Source organism: Lagopus muta, chromosome 11 (assembly GCF_023343835.1).
Source record: "Lagopus muta isolate bLagMut1 chromosome 11, bLagMut1 primary, whole genome shotgun sequence".
In the NCBI taxonomy this organism is placed as follows: domain Eukaryota; kingdom Metazoa; phylum Chordata; class Aves; order Galliformes; family Phasianidae; genus Lagopus; species Lagopus muta.
The window spans coordinates 18062627-18079781 of record NC_064443.1 but is presented as its reverse complement, the minus strand read 5'-3'; the positions used below and the strand labels follow the sequence as shown (position 1 = coordinate 18079781).

At 43.3% G+C, this 17155-nt stretch overlaps 1 protein-coding gene across 2 annotated transcripts in view; it reads left to right on the top strand.

The window, feature by feature from the left end:
- The first annotated feature begins 468 nt into the window (after window positions 1–468).
- Window positions 469–17155, top strand: part of CRBN (cereblon) — a 32569-nt gene continuing 15882 nt past the window's right edge. Inside the window, exons 1-3 of one of the 2 annotated variants that reach the window (XM_048957206.1) lie at window positions 469–578; window positions 1024–1223; window positions 2726–2808. The gene's annotated coding sequence lies outside the window, so the exon portion shown is untranslated. The remainder of the gene's footprint in view (window positions 579–1023; window positions 1224–2725; window positions 2809–17155) is intronic. The other variant, XM_048957207.1, reaches the window with a different exon arrangement.

Genomic DNA, 17155 nt, shown 5'->3' with positions numbered 1-17155 from the left:
CAAGTGGCCTGATCTGCTTTCTCTGCTTGGAAGAGGTCCACAGCACAGATGCAGCTGAGTGCTTTGTGGTTTGAATGGCTTGATCCTGTGCCCTTCAGCAGCTCCAACACAGCACTGCTAGGCTCCCACGTTGCCTCTCTCAATTTGTCCAAATGAAGGTATTTTGGAAAACAGTGCTGCTTTCCTCGAGCTGAGAAGGGGCTGAGTCCATGGAAGCACTCCTGGAGGTGGCTGTCCCCAGGGTCCTGCAGTGCCACCCAGGGGGAGCACTGATGCCATGTGTCCGACAGGGGCTGTCACGTTGAAGCCCCACACAGCCTCCCATTGCAGCATGAAATAGGAACCATTATATTTTGGTGATTTCTACAAGCAAACCTCTTAACCTCTTCCGTATCAGCAGCCATCCAACCCCGATGCAGTTTTTGGATGAAATTGTCATTAATGTCACGCTGTGTATAAATCACAGTTTTCTACAGCTGCAGTTAACAAGGCTGCCTTCACTTAGATGGCCCAAATGACACGTCTGCATTCTGGATGTGCTCAGCCCGCAGCCTGCATGCTTTCCTCTCTCAGATGCAGTAAGTGTGCATTAAACTTAATGTAAATCTGTAACATTTTTTTGCATTACAATCAAATCTTGATGCTAATAAGGCAGCTATATATTTGGCATCTAACTTGCTCTGTTAAGCAAAATATTTGTTTTTAAATTTAATAATGCTGGCGGTCATTTTGTTATATGAAATGCTCATACTTATTGCTTTCATGTTTTCCATGGGACTGTGTCACTGCCACGATCCAAACCCATCAGCTGCAGAACAAAGCAGTCTGCCTTTAAATTAAACGATTTTTAAATCAAAGCCATTGACCACCCAGAGTTAAAGTTATAGTTTCAGCCCTGCGAATACTTAAGGCGTTGCTGCCTCTGTTGTGGAAGCATTTATTTCAGCACGGCAAAGTTATTTTCACTGACTGATCCCAACTTTCTCTCTGTTGAAATTTGTCTCTCTGTTTTGCTGCTGCCAGAAGGAATCTTTCCTCCTCCATGAAGATACCCCGTCAGACATTCTCTGCACATCCAAATTTGCTTTTGAAGTTTGGTGCTTAGTGGTATATGAGAGGCTGAGAAACTCAGAGAAACGGTGCATTGAGCATCAGATGCTGCATTCATGGAGAATTACACCTCTTCCAGAGAGAGCCCCGCTGCCTGGACGCACTACAGCAAAGTAAGCACTTGTCTGCTTTTATTCTTGGATGGCAATTTATGTTGTTCTGATTGGTACCTGCCCCAAGCGCGCTGGCTCTGATCCAGCACAGTACTTGCTTTACTTTAAACCCACACGTAATGTCATTGACTGGAAAGCGGTCCTCACCTTCCCATAAATTTAATCTCCCCTTCCCGTCAACCAGTCTGAAAGTTCTCCAACGGGTTTTTAACTCATTCCAGGGGTGGGTGAGTCAGTCGGGGGTGGTGAGAGCATCTATTGCATGTTCAGAGGGATGCAGGTGTCACAGGGTGTGGGCCAGGGCAGCCATGCAACAGTGCCCTCCTTCCAGAGCTCCGTGCGAGCAGCAGTGCATGCACTGGGTCCCACTGAATGGTGCTGGTGGGCAAAATCTTGCTTTGTTGGCTACCTGCAAAGCAGGTCCCTCGAGGGCTGCCTTTGATCTCCTTGGTACTGGGAGATGTGGAACTGCATGAGAACAAAGGGTGAGAACAAACTGTAAGGTAGATAAGTAATGACTTGGGAAATAGCAAGGTGACAGAGGTTAAAGAAGCAGGATTTGCAGTGGGAGTAAAAGCCATGCTTTTCTCCCATCCATCTCCCCAGTCCCCTGTGTGTGGGCTAATTCACAGCTAACTGACAGATGATGTTGCTGAATATCCCCTGTTGTTGTCAGCGCCTTGTAAAATAATGCCTTAATTCCAGGTAACCAGGCTAGGCTGACCTGAGCAGAAGGATTAGTTAATGGTCATTAAAGATCACCTCGTTGAATTCAGCCCTATAGCGAGGAGTCGGAGGGCTGTGCACTCTGTGCAAGGAGAGAGGAAGGTGCTACTGACCAGGATGACAATCTTTGTGCCTCAGTAGCAGCAAAGCACTCGAGACATGGGATGGTTTGCTACCTCACTTGCATAAATCCCGGGCAGCATGGAGAACACAATTGAAAGGGCAGGTCCTACATCTCAGTGCTTCCATAGGGCTGAGAGCCTTTGCCTCCCTGCACAGCCCACACGTGCAGCGCTCTGAGGCAGAGGAAATTACAGGCTGGAAAATGCTCACCCTCTAGCAGGGGTAATTAGGAACAATGGACTTAGAAAGGAGGAAAAACAACCTTCCCAGCTCTTGCCTGCTTTGTGTGCAATCCACTGCTGCAGCAGAACCCTTGGTTTGGCTTCTACAGGGAGAGACCGTCCACCTGAAGGAGCAAATGATGATGGAGTTGTGTTTCTCTGTAGTGTCCAGTAGAAAAGAAGAGGAAGGAGATGACCTTTTTCCCTTCAAAAATAAGTCCCAGGAGCTCATTAACTGAAATAACTTAATGAACAGCTAAAGTTCACCTAACAGAATGGGATAAATAATTTGCAGCTTAGTGGAAATGATTAATTGATGGAGATAAAATGCGTCAGATCGTTTTGAACAAAAAGTGAAGGAACTGATCAGGAAAAAAAACAGCACATTTGAGGGCTGTTCCTGACTTTCAAAATGGTGGATTTGTTTTACAGCCAGCTAAAAGATACACTCTTACATGCTGGAAAAGATTGCGTGAACTGATGGGGTAGGACAAGAGCTACAAAGTCGTCTTGAAGTAAGTTCTCCAAATGTTTAGCTGGTTAAACTTTGTTTTGGGGCTGGATGAACCACAACCAGTATTGTTAATGCTTCTCTCCTTTCGTGTTTTGGCTACAAAGAGAAAAATAATTTCTCACGGTTCTGTAGCGATGATGGGCCTGGTCCCATCTGCAACAGCAGCTCAGAATTTACAGCCAACTTAACTGGCTCTATAGTGTTTAGGTTCAATAAAAAGATAAAGCTCTCATGAGCTTTTTTTTTGTTATCCTACTCTGGTTTTTGAAGCCTAGAAGGCACATAAAATGCAATTCTCAGCAGAAGGACGGTAATTGGGAGAAAAGGTAATAGATGGTCCGCATTACTCTTTGAAGTTCCCATTGATCTGTGTTGCTGAGACTATTTTTCCAATTCATAACTCAGATACATGAAGAAATTGTCACTTCATTCTCTGGGTATATGTGATTCACCTCCTCAGAAAATGGGCTCAGAGCTCTGAGCAGCCTTTGTTCAGATTTTTCTTGGGAGGGGGTTTAAAATGGGGGCAGAATTACAACTGCAGTTGTAATATTTTCTTGAACGCAAATTTTCCTGACATTAACCAAAACAACAGTGGTTTTGAGATTTCTTTTTAATGTCTGAAATCCGCGTGAGAAGACTGGGTACATCCCTGAAGGACGGGCTTTGCAGCCAGTCCCATGCTGAGAGCTGGTGTTAATTAGGAGGTGATTATCCCACCTCCTTAGGTTGAAAAATGAAACCTTTCACAAGCGTGGAAAAAACCCATCTGTCCAAATGATGCTTAAGAAAGAGGGCTTTTGATGCTCACAAGAGTTGAACCTACATGCAATACCTCTAGTTGATAGCAAATTTAGTAGGAGGAATGGTTGTGTCCCTAATTGATGTGGCTAGGCTGGCAAACTTGCCCAAAGCCAAAATGACCCCGTGTTTTAGGTGCAGGTTGTGCCAAAGCAGGCATTTCTCTGCATTGTCATGTCTGCTAGGTCTTAATCTCTTTGCGTTTCTGTATCTCCAATGAGAAGTAATAAATAAGACCTTTCCCTGATGGGAGTTTCCAAAGAGAAACTTCTTAAGACTTGTTCATGCCAGTGCTGGGGCCCTCTGAGGTAGAAGGGAAACCTGGAGATGGGGGAGGGCTGCTGACTTAGAAACAGCTCTGATGGACAAAAGAAAGCTGCAGCTATGAGGAGTTCTCACATCCTGCTGCCTTGCCCTTGTCCAAAACACAAAGCAAAGGCTGCTCCCCATGCTTGCTGCCAGAGGTTAGAACAACCCAGCAGGGGAGGCAGGTACTCAATCCTCACTGTGTTTTAATAGGAAAGAGAAGGAAAATTTATAGTCAGGAGTAAGAAAATTACGGTGATCCAAAAATGCAGAGCTAAAGTGAAAAGAAAATCAACAATATTTGTGATGTTGTGAATGAAAATGAATATTGTCAAGGACTCTGAAAAAACGTTTAGAGCTGTGGTCTGGGATCTGCATGTGAAGTAATTGCTAGCAGCGTTTGATTTAGCAGTTTAGTTGATTTAGCATTTGTTAATTAGGTTCTAAGACAGCCATCATGGCTGATGCTAATGAAAGGACCCGTATCCCCCCACCAAGAAGCCGTCGTGGTTCACTAACAGTGTCCATCCCACGTGGGGCTGCTGGGGCTCTGCAGATGGAACGGCGCCTTCCCATCTTTTTTCCTGGATTCAGAAAAAGGCACAAAATGGTGATTTCGTATGCGCTGGCACACGCAGTGATGAGTTCTACCAACCTGTCTCCAAGAGGCAGGTTTTTTAAGACTCATGCATTCATAATGCGTCGCCCTGCGTCTGCCCTGTGACATATCCCTGCTTTACATTCCCTTTGTGCCAAACGCACCGGTTCCCACTCAGGGACTGACTCATAATTCTTTATAACTGCCTTTCAGATGTTTTTGGCATCTAGTTTTGCCCGCATATCTGCTCTTCTTCTGTCTTTGGGGATGTGATCAATTCCTTCCTCAGTCAAACCCTTCAGAACAGCCAGGAGACCTGGGGACGAGCTGTGCTCATGGTGTAAGAGCGCAGCACAGTGCAAATGAAAACCTACTTGAACACAATTAAATCTATACAGCAAGCAGGTATTTAGAATTGCTGGCAGTTTATCTCAACCTGTGAGCTGTATCATTGTTTCTTTCATCTATTTTTAGAGAAACATCTACTTTGGTTGGTAGACGTCCTGGGATCCAGCAGTCAGGAAAGGCAGGGAGAGGGATGATGTAGTATTTCTCTGAGCTTTTGGACTGCCTTGCAGTCCCCAAGCAAGAATCCAAGTGGATTTCATGTAAATATTTAAAGGAGGAGTCTGACCCTCCCTGTGCAATGCTGTGCTGTGAAGGTAAAGATTGGCAGCAATCTTCAAATATTTAGATATGTCAACTCTACGAATGCAGCTCAAATGCTCGCTCCCATCCTGGAGGTACTGTTCTTTTTTGTAATAGCCATGTGACAGTTCAATGACATACGACATTGAGGTGTATTTCTGAGAGATCCTGGCTAAATTTATCAGTGGAAACATTGGATGAAAGCATGCCAGGATGGGCTCAGGAATGACAAGGGGCTATCAGCAGGGGGCAGGGTGTTACTAATGTGTATTAATTTATCTTCTCTCGTGCTGACATTGTTCTATAGTTTGCTGTGTAGTGGCAAAGGCATAACCCCTATTCTGCCCATGTTGGACAATGATATAAGTATTACTGGCTGGAGTCATCTCTCTGAACTGAGTGATCTGCATGGTGTGTGTTTGTTTTTACATTGCAGCAATAGGAAGGCAGTTGCCCATGTGTTTTCACAGGGCTGGCATCACTCACTGGGTGTGCAGCAAGGTGCAAGACACCAGGAGAAAATGGGGTGGGTATTTCTTCCTCATCTCCTTGGGCCCATGCTGCTGTACTGATGGGTAAACGCTGCCTGTGAGCCTGTCTTGTTTTCCATTTGAGTCAGTGAGAAATTAATGCTTTTTAACTCCAGCCTGGAGTATTGCTCTGCATTTCCTGTGCTGTTCTGCACCTCCTGTCCTCCTTTTCCCATGCCTACCATGGGCCTGGATCCATAGGAGAAGGAAGTCCTTTGGCTCACTGCAGCCACTAAGCATCACAGCTCTGCTTCTAAGGTTGGTATGTGTGCATTTTACTTTACCCAATCTGATCCTTGCTAGGGCTCTGGTTTCTCTAGATTCTGCACCCAAAACAGACATCACTATGGGTTTAAATGCTAGGAAACAGAATGGCTGGCTGATGGAATGGGATGTCCTGGCCAACTTTACCTTACAGTCCCATTGAATCGTATAAGAAAAGTGAAGCTCATGCTGCTATTTGCGTTGGTGCTGCAGGGGAGCCAGCAGGCAGTGGGGATGGTTCCATGCTGGCACTGATCAGCACTCAGGGAACATGCACAGCACAAAATCCATCTGGAGCCACGCATATTCTTATAGGTTACCACAAGTTTGTATTGATTAGGGCGACGGAATCATTTTGTTTTGTGCTGAACCACCTGGCATCTAGAATTGAGACCTGCCAGGCACTGAGTGAGTTAGCAGAGCAAATTGGAAAGAGCAGGGCTATAAATTGCAAGGGAATTCACTCTGTGGTTAACACTTGTGCGTGCTGTGAGAAACAGGGCTGTACACAAACCGCCCTTCCATACAGTCAGTTTGCTGACAAAGTACCCTGCTGAACCCTCACACCTTACTTACAGTATTTCTTAAAGTAGACGTAGTTGAGGAGGCACAGGAAGATGTACGTTCTCACCTTAAGTGATGCCCTGACAGGAGACTTCATGGAATTAATAAGGAGTGTATGGATGAGCTTGTAGCAGCCTTAACGTATTCAATATATACTGCTAAACTATAAAATGTATAATTGAAAAAGGACCTACTTGATGTGTGTAGCACCATTTCTCTTCTCCTGTACGTGGTCTGAAAAGTCAGTAGACTATTTATTCATAAGTACAAATCCATAAATTGCTAGAAAACTAGGTCAATATATTCATGCAGGAAACGAGTCAACCCGCACACAGCAAGTTCACCTCGTGCCAGTCACAAATCTGTGCAGATGGCAATTGAGCAGCATCTCTGAGCTGCCAGGCACCACGGGAACCCAGGTCTCTCCAGGAGCCCCAGATATCTTTGTGCACTTCTGCACTGAAAAACCACACTGTGCTTGGAGATGTCCCTCAGTTCCTCAGGCATCTCTGCCTGAGTTATCTTTCCTTCCAGTTATCTTCCCTTCCAGTGCTCCACAGTTTTCTGCGCTTGTCACCTGGTCGGCTTCTAACAGTCTGCTTCTCCTTTATGCTTAAATGAAGGTGGTGGTTGCAGAGATCTGAAGGTTTCAAAAGGCAATGCCCAGAGTGTTTTCATTTCTTATGACTTTCCTCGGTCTTTGGAAACTAGAAAAACGAGGAAAAAAAGAGCACTCACCAAAAAATGTGATGTCCAAAGGGAACCTATCCAGTGTCTGAACTGATGCTGATATGGGTTGTTCTGATGGTTATTAAAAACAGATATGAGAAATGATAAGGTTATATCTCAAAGATTAAGCAAGATGGTATTCAGTGCTGTTAATTAAGGTGTTCAGCAAAACAGCCAGATTTCATGAAAATCCTGCTTGATATCAAGCCAAGGACCAATAAAAAAGCATTGCAGTGCCATTACATCTTACAGTACAGATGGAATTCGGAGCCAAAAGAAGCATCATGGTTACCAGTTCTCATGCAGAAGAGTATCAAATGCAGTAGTTAATATTTCAGGAATTCTTTAGATGCCTGGAAAACCTTATTACCCCAGATAACTCTTCTTTAAGGGACAGATTTCATTGTGACCAATGGAGTTGTGCCACACTTCAGTGCAAGAGCAACTGTCCCTTTGCCTGGAGGGGATCCATGGGTAATCTCAGTGCTCTGCTGTTCCCAGAGCAGCATTTGCTCTCGTATCACATGCAGGTGGGCACTGGATCTCTCCTATGGGTTTAGAATTTGAGGCAGGCTTGGAGATAGCTCTGAAAAATGTGAGATGTAAAGAAAATGTTTGGAGAAACACTTGACAACTTTTCTGCATCCCAATTCTAAAAGAATTCAAATTGAGTGATATATTTTCACTTGCAAACGTTTCACACTTTTAATTTTTCTTTTATACTTATTTTAAGCTTGTAGCATTGCAAAACTATGTTTTTATTTTTTTTCTGTGTGTCCTTGGGAAAATGAGATAGCAACATCTCAGGAATTTGTACTGGGCAGTAATTCCCCTGGAACAGAACTCTATTTTTTTGGCTGAAGAAAAAAAATAATAATCTTAAAGATGTTAATTGTTTTAGTTTCCAGTTGTGTAAGAGTTGATGCTTGTGGAAAGTGCTCTTTAAATCTGTAGGGAACGTAGATGTCCTTTGGGAGAGAGCAGTAAGAGCTCCATGTTTGCTAGAGAAGCAGAACATTGGTGCTTGCAGCTGTTTTGTGTTAGCTGGTGGTGTTGAAATACAAGAGAAATCGGAGAAGAAAAAGAACCAAAAGGTCTGCAATGCAATGCTCTGTTATGCTAAGAAGGGCAGGAGAAGCCAAATGTTTAAGGAGAGCTGGAAGGCAATAAGAGACAGCAGTGGGAGACATTCACATAAACAATCAACCTGCTGAGCATTAGGACTGAGAGACCAGTGAGAGAGAGGTGCAAAGAGAAATGAAAGGGAAAAAAAATAAACAGGATTGTAATAAAATGGTGAGAGAATTTGGCTCTCATTGTGTGCAGATGGGATTCACGTCCCTCATGTCAGCCTCACCAGCACCAGGGCTGTCCCAGCTCCCAAGGAGCTCCAGCTGCCACCAAGGGCTGTGCCAGACTGGGGTGGAGAGCGTGTCACAGTGAAGGTGACCTACACATAAATGCCAAAGAGGGGAGGAATTGTGAAGGAAGTGGTCATTTTGTGCTAAACGCCAGCTGGTTGCTGTCTGTCACGGAGGAGGAGGATCGAAAGCTGCTGAGGAAACAGGATTGTTTCCTGCATCTCATGATAACAGAAATGGCAACAATTGTGCTTAAAAAAAATAATAATAATAATCCCAAATCCAGACGATTTAGTTACATGGAGCTGGGATAGAATGTGAAAGTCCTTTGAGACACTGCACAATCAATGCAGCACCTCTGCCTTGAGCCAACCCACGTTGTATTCACACAGAGTGCTGTGAGCAGTGGCAGGGCAGTTCCTGCACTGGAATGCCGCTCCATTACCTTCTGTTCATTCTTTCTTATTTTGTATTTTTCTCTGATTACACTTCGCTCCTGGCAGCAATCCACCATAAGAATGAACCGCATCCTTTCCCCACCAGCCTTCACTTCTCCCCATGGCGGCTGCCCCTGCCCACTGGGTCGGCCTGCTGCCTCCTCCTCCTCTTCTTCCCCTGCTGCTCTTCATCACCTTTTGCTCAGGAAATCCTCACAGCTGCCAGTGATGCTTTAGTTAGAGAAATGAAATTCTCCAGTGATGCTTTAGTTAAAGAAATGAAATTGCTGATCCAGTGTCCTGTGATGGATGTCAGCTGGTCACCATATTTAACCTCAGATAACATTTAAGTACATAACAGCAAGCCAAGCTGTGCTAAACCTCTCATGATGGGTTGAGAGCAAGCTCATTTACCAAAGTACTTTGGTAGGAATTAAAATAAAATTCCCATTTTACGCAGGTACACTCTGATTCTGGTTGTCATTAACTTACTCGAAAAAACATTTGGTATTTCAAACTTTAGTAAATCACTGTGTCTTGCAATTAACTTTCATACTCCAGACAACAGACTGGGATTAATTTCATTCAACTCTGCTGTTTAATAAGCGTCTAAACAACTCTTTATTTCTGAGCCACAAAGAAATGTGCAGTTATATTATACTGTACATGGTGGTAATGGGCAAAAGGAAAATTACTAAGGAGAAATTCATCTCGGTTTTTTGTTTATCAGCTCTGGAGAAGAGATATTGTGAGAGAGATGGGCATGGCCAAGGCAGTGCCCCAGAGGCACGTGGAGCTGCGCGGGAGAAGGCCTTGCATACCCAACCTCAGGGGTTCTGGCTGCCTGAAAAGGGCACTTCTGGGTCAGTTCAGAACACGGCAGCCCTGAGGGTGTAGACAGATATGGTGAGGGCAGCAGACCCAAACAGAGGTCTTCTCTATTGCTTCTTTCTCATTAAAACTGGCAGTTTTGCGAGGCGGTCAGAGAATGCACAACTTTGTCTGTCGTGAAAAGGAAAAGAAGTTGATCCCATCAATACTTTGCAAATTGCAGATGCTGTCCAATGTGGGGCGTGTGATCCAACTGAGGAGGTGGAGGATTGCTGTCGTTGCCCACATTCAGGAGAGTTAGGCAGAGCACACTGTGAAAAACCTTGTGTCCATCTTATGTCCGAGAGCAGAAATGTGTGTGTGTTTGCAAAATAAGCAACTCCAGTAACGTCTGAACGGTGGGAAGACATTTACAAAGGCAGGCAGGGCTGAAGCTGAATGCAAGCAGTCAGTGTTAGAAAAAAAAAAAAGAAAACAAACAGGGAATTTATTTAGTGGTAAATAATGAGTTTATGCTCTGCTGCTTTTCTCAAATGTGTTTGCAGATCAATTAAAAGCTATGTTTAATCTCTGCTCCATTTGCAATCTGATACGCATTGTGCCACTTCCAGCAGGAGAAGCTGAAGGCTCTCCCTGGGCAGTGCCTCCTCCTGGGGGCTGCTCCACTGAGGGCTTCTGCAGAGCAGCCTGTGCATGGGCTGAACTGCTGTCAGTGGTTTTGTGTGTGCTTAACTTGCATGCCAGCATTTGAAACTGCAGGAAAACTCCCCTGAATTAGTAATGACTTTTTTATTTTGAACAGACCCGTGCTCAGGCAGCGTTTTAAAAAATGAATCATGATTTTAGGTGATTTCTTTCTGCTTGGATGCTCAGAACTGTCTGAAAATTGTCGGTTAAAGCTGCTTCAATTTCTGCCTCTAATGGAGGTGCTCACACTCCCTAAACTGGCAAATGCTGGCTGTGGAATGAGACACGTTCTCCCGATTACATTCTGTTTCTGCATTTACTTGGATACACAAAAAGTAAACCGGCAATGAAGAGCACAGTTAGAGCAGAAATAACCACATGGAAACAGAAAAATAACTGGGCCAGACCCACACCTGGTCCTCTGCATCTGCAGTGCTGGGGCTCCACTGGTCCCAACTCCTTCCCCCGAGCTCAGCTTGGGATGCATGGCTGGGGGCTGGCAGTGCAGCCCAGCACAGCTCAGCCACCAGGTGCTGTGGGAGTTTTCCTTTTTGTCCTTTTCACTTTAGTGCATCAGAAGGATGTAAACCAGGGTTTGATATTTTAATATTTGGCCCGCTGTTAATCAGGGAAACAAAGCAGCTGTACTTGGTAGCATTAAAGATACAAGCCATCTCTAACAGTCTGGTATTAAATGTGGTCAGATTGATTGAAAACGTTTTGCTCTTAAGAAATTTGCAATTCATTTGCAGTCGCTAAAATAATTAGGTGCTGTGCTGTGAATGCTCAGCTGAGGGCATCACTGCTGCCCTGTTGAGCCCAGCGTGACCGACCCCACTGCAGGGAGCAACCCCAGTGTGCTGAACCGGCCCAGGGACTGATGACACTCAGTGCTTAAGGAGGAGCTTGATGCTTAAATGGCTTCAGGAAGCTGGGCCCCAGCCCTGCAAAAAAACGCAAAACTGACACGCAGTGTGCCCCTGCATTCCTATTTGTTTTAACCACTCAGCTTTTATTATAAAGGTATTTCTGTAAATAAGCGATTATAGGATTGAGACAAAAGCAATCAATAAGGATTAGATGCAAGTCAGTTTTATTGGAAGAAAGGGGGAGAAAAAAAAAGTCTTTTCTTTGCAGGATCCCACTATGCATCACCTTTGCAATGCAAAGAAGTCTTCTGAAAATGTGAGTTAACCTACTGAGCCTCCTTTATGCTGCTCAAGTGATGTAAAGGATGTCAGTTTGAACGAGCTCTGTAATGGCACTTCTCTTTCTATAGTGGTGGTTTGTTTTGTTTTGTTTTCAACTTGTTCTTTCTTAATCTAAAAATCTTTTATGTTTTGAAAAAGCAAAGAGATGTTCCTGCAGTTCTGATGCTGGATAGCAATACCATGAGAGCAGTATCATTTGCAACATTCAGGTGTCAGCTGAAGGTAATTGCTGAGGGCATGCAAAGCTTTTCTCTCTATGTCAGCAGTTTGTGTGTGGGTGAGTTTATAGAGGCAGAAGGGGCTGGGTGCTTTTGGGGAGGTGGCAATAGGGTGAGGGGAGTCCAGCAAGCTGCTCCTCTCCCATGGAATGGGAATCTGTGGTGCCAAACAGGTCACAGCCAAGCTCACAACAGGAGCTTTTGTTGGCAGCGTCACAAAAAACGTATGCACCGTGATGACTCTTTGCCTCCCTGTGTTTCTCACTCTGCTGTGTTCATTGCATCCAACTCATTCTGCTGAATCAAAACCAAATGGTGAACTAAAGGGAAAACTTCTGTTTGTTTACTGACAGCGCAGGACCTGAAATGATGGTGTCTGTGGCTGCAGCCTGTAAACACTGCTGTGAAACCAAACGCAGTGAAAACAAATGGCCCTTGCAGGTAACTTTCACTTCAGTAAGCCAGGAATGCGAAACAAAACAAATCCCACTAATAATCCATTCACTTCAACGGGGTCTGAAAAGTTAAGATGTTTGTGTACATTTTCTTTCACTGTTCCCTCCATTATTCAACCTTCATAGGTGTCCTTTACTGTAGTTTTAGACAAGCAGCTTGTTAATTTGTTAGTGAAGCAATAACAGTGGTTATCAAAGGACTGCACTGCGAGGAGGGAATTTTCAGAGCAGCTGTAGTGAAGTGACCATGAACAGGGCCAACGCTTTCACTGAATAAATTTATATCAGATTAATTGCATAGAGTATTAAAAGGCAAAAGTTGTGGGATAATATACGTTAGAAGATGTATCTATTTCCAAAATCCTTACAACCATAGTTAAATATTGGGAGTTATCACCCACCTTTAACACGGTTCCCATCAGCAGCACAGTAAGCCTTAGAGCTGACACTTCAGATGAGTACATGATCTAGTTCAGCCCTAAAATCTTTAACAGAAAAGACATCAGGACTTACTGTAAAATTTCATGGAGGATTAGAGAAAATATTAAGTCAATAGTTCTTTAGTTATTCGGGGCTTTTAAGGTAATCAATACTTTCTAGCCATATTAGTGCCTGAAAGGATAAAAGATGACATGAATATCCAGCTCCTTTTTTTGTGCTACGCTTCTGTATTTCCTTTCCTTAGTTAGTCCTAGGATCAGTAGTGATACACAGGATGTGATAATTTTTAAAATGCCATCAGCATTGATTTATTTATTACTGCCAGTTTCAAGAGGAACTTCATTTCAGGAACTTGATTTCGTTTGTACAAAAGAACTACCAAGCACACTACAACTTTGGATACCCCTCGGTTTTGGCTATGGAGAGATTCATGTTTAGCAGGGTGCTAATGCAGCAAAGATGGTTTTATGAAAATGGTAAATAGGATTAATTCTAAGAATTCTTTAGTTATTTGCTATCTTATGCCCTGAAAGCAGTACATAGATATTAATTAAATTTATTTATGTAATTCAGTTCTAAACCTATTTGCATGCAGTTATTTAATAATTGTTTCATCAATTGAATCGATTCTTTCCTTTGATTCTATTAAAAAGCAATGAGGCAGTCACCCAACGCACCGTCCTTAGGCTCAATCTTTGTTGTTCAGGCAGGAATACAGCCAGTCACACAACAACGTTTCAGATTTTTTCCAGGCAGTGTTACTGAGTGTTCTTTTTTCTATTTCCCACTGATCATCTGCTGGCTTTCTTCTGCATTTCGCTGTAGGAATGTAAGAACTCTGTTGATATGGATTTTCATTGCTGCACAGCTAGGATCCTGGTTTCCCTGGCTGCTCCCAGCCTGATGCCACCTGCAAACATGGCACAAATGCCTTCTCCAGGTTATCGCTGCTGCCCACGACAAAGTTGTGAATGCAAAGGAAGGCTTGCCTCACAGCTTCAAAGAACAGAACTTCATCAAAGCACGGTCATAATTTAACGTCTCTGCTGAACGGTATTCTTTATTTCTTTTGTAATTAATAGAATCAAAAACATTGCCATCTAATCTAGTCGAGAGTGACTGTGAGATCTGTGGTGGTCGCTGTGTGTTTGCTGTGGACCACGGGTGTCAGGGATAACTAACAGCAGGTCTGTTTAATGTAGCAGCTTCCTTGTTTGAATGTGACATTTGGAAACTCTTGTTGCTTGTGAAAGGCAGGACTTATTTGCATGCAATGATTGCTCAGCTTCCAAGCGAGTGCCAATGAATGCCAAATGTATACACTTAACTGATTACAGAAAGCAGAACTGCATTATTTTGGCTTGATTTAAATAGTATTGAGCTACAAGTTTAATCTTGTTTCCAGCTCCCTTTATGTTCTGAATGATGTAGGGAACTAGACTACTGCAGCAGTCACCAGATGAATTTCCCTTAGGAAATTACCCCCCTGATGCAGTGCTGTGCCATGGAACAATTGTTCCTTTCTGACCAGTACTAAGACAGCTGGAAGGAAGAAGGTCCCTTCTTACCCAGCTTTGAAAATGAAAGGAGCTGCTCCTTAGAAATATCCTTGAATCTGCTCCTTTTGGAAGCCATCTTGAGAACGGTTGCAAAACTGTCCCCCAAAATAAAGTGGCCTGAAAGAGCAAGAGAGCAGATAGATGCAGCAGTCCTAGCACGAAGCACTTGAATGAAAGCGATGCGGGCTGCAGAGCTCTTGCAGAATCTTATCTTGATGGAAACCTACGACTCACCATCAGCCTTCTAAACCTATGTTCCTGGCTGCCACCATTAAATCCCTGCTGTGTCTGTAGACTAATTATGCAGAAAGTAGCTTTTTCTGATAAAGGGTAAGGCTCGCTGAAGTGTAATGGGGAAGGCATCTCCAGTGCACTATCGATTCTTGCTGCTCTCGCTGTCGGGGCTGGTCTGAGCTGAATGCAATTAGATGTGATCCCTGCACTCAGGGGAGAAACGGGGCTTCTCATTTTGTAACTATGCCTTCTGCAAGTCCTAATAAATAGGACATTAAAGGAGAATTATTCCATTCTGTGTTTTACAAAAGGACTAGTCTTCTCCCATTTGATTACCGGGCCTTAACGATCAAGTCGGTGAAAACATTTACAGTCAGGGCCTCTTTTTATTTCAATCCTTTCTTATCCAGGGAAAAACAAAACCTTACAAAGAAAACACAGGAAATTTTGCATTAAGCTGACCTTGCCCCATACATCATTTGTACAGCTTTCTCTCCATGTTTCCAAGAGGCCATTTAGCTTAATGCTCTGTTCCACATCTCATTTCATTATTCTACAGGTGCTCTGGGGATGATTTTCAAAAGAACAAAGGAACGACATTTCCTGGCTTGGAAAATGAATTCAGTGTTTGTTTAGGAGCCTCCCTCCTTTTGTGCCTTAGATTTACTTTCCGTAATCAGGAATGGGTGCTAAGATACTTCAACCAAAATACAGAACATTGCAAATGGAAGCATTAATACAATTTTCTAGCCCACTTCAGCTGTCCAAAGCCATTGGGAAATCCTTCGTCTGTTTGCACTTGTAGTAAAAGGTTAAACGACTGAACTGCATTTTCAGAAATTTGGTCAAAGACAAAATGACTTGGCCTCCATTCCATTTTGTTTAACTTTATGCCAATAAGAACAACAGGTACAAACTCCATTATTTGTAAAGCATTCTTAAGCATCTTAAAAAACAAAACGGAACAAAAACGTGCCTAGCTGTATGATAGTTATTTAGGGAGCACGTATTTTAAGAGCCTAGAGTATTCAATTTACATGAAAAAGGATGAACGAAAGGGGAGAAACGGGAGTGACATCTTCAACTGCTCGTGCTCAGGGATTTTGTGCCTTACCAAATGTGAAACGGGGAGCATAAAATTGTTCAAAAACGCAGTATAAAGTCGGTGACAACTTTTGAAGTGATAGTAACATTTTAAAACTTAGAATTGTTTGAAACGTGGTAGAAAATGAACTGTTTGTGAACAGCAAATGAAATACACTGCTGAAAATCTACTTAAGTACTGAAGGAAATTAATCCTAAGTGGGGCTTCAAGAGTAGAATTTCTACTTTGATGAATTTTTCATGCTTGATGGATAGTGATATTCAACTAATAATGTTAATAACCTTACTATTTGCAGGTAATTATCCTCATAAATGAGCTGTGATGGTTTGAAAACATCTGTTTCCTTTTGGAATCATTGTACATCTGCCCTTAAACAAGGTGAAAACGTAGTGTGGTAACTGAGAACTGAGTTGCTGGTTTTTTTATTTCTTTATTTTTTTTTCTGTAATGCTGTATTCTCTGCAATTAGCTAACAGCTTTGAATATGATTACTGCATTTTCATCTATCAGTGTGTATTATTAGAATGTTTGCTTCCTTACTCTCTCCGCTTTATCTGATATTCTAGGCATTAAACAAATCATAGGGTCGATACGTACAATGTTTTCAAAATAATTCTTTTGCTGGTGAATTCTGTTTGACAGATAATTCCTCTTGATGAGCTTTGCCACAACTGCTTCCAACGTGGGGCTGTGCACAGCCACCCGCCTGCTCCTTCACACCTCTTGAACCTCCACTGGCACAAATCTGTGCATGCAATGGGCAAACACAGTAGAGCTCTTCCAAGGCTGTGACTGAGAATTACTTTGATGCCAGCTGAATATTCAGCCAGAACTCCGAAACGAGTGGTAATCAAATGCCTACAACATTGTGCGATGAGTAAGAATTTCCATTTTCCAGGAGGTGCATTTTCTGCATTTTCCTCCCATTCCCAGCAGAGGCATTCACTGTTGCTTTATTGGAAATCCTTCACTGCTGGTAGTTCAGTGCTCCACTCGGAGCCGCTCACAGGTAGTGGAATCCTCTTAGTGTGATGGATATGCTAGTAAATGGAAAAATGCTGCTCTGTAAGTCGTTTCAAACATGAGAGAGGTTATCTGACAGAGCTCTCTTTAACCGTACAGTCAGCAATGAGATCAATTTTTTTCTTCCTTCCAACAGAGAGGAAAGTGGCAGCTGGAAGGATTTTAAATGAAAACATCTCTCTGAGGCTATAGCTGCTCTCCAGGAGCAAGTCACAGGTTCCCATACTGGGTAGCAGCAAGAGCAAGGCTGGGATTGTCCTCAATCTGCTCAGCTGAAGCTGGTGTGTGACATGAAGGCACCAAAGTAGTTTTGACTATAGACTTGTGTGTCTCAGTTGAGCTGGGG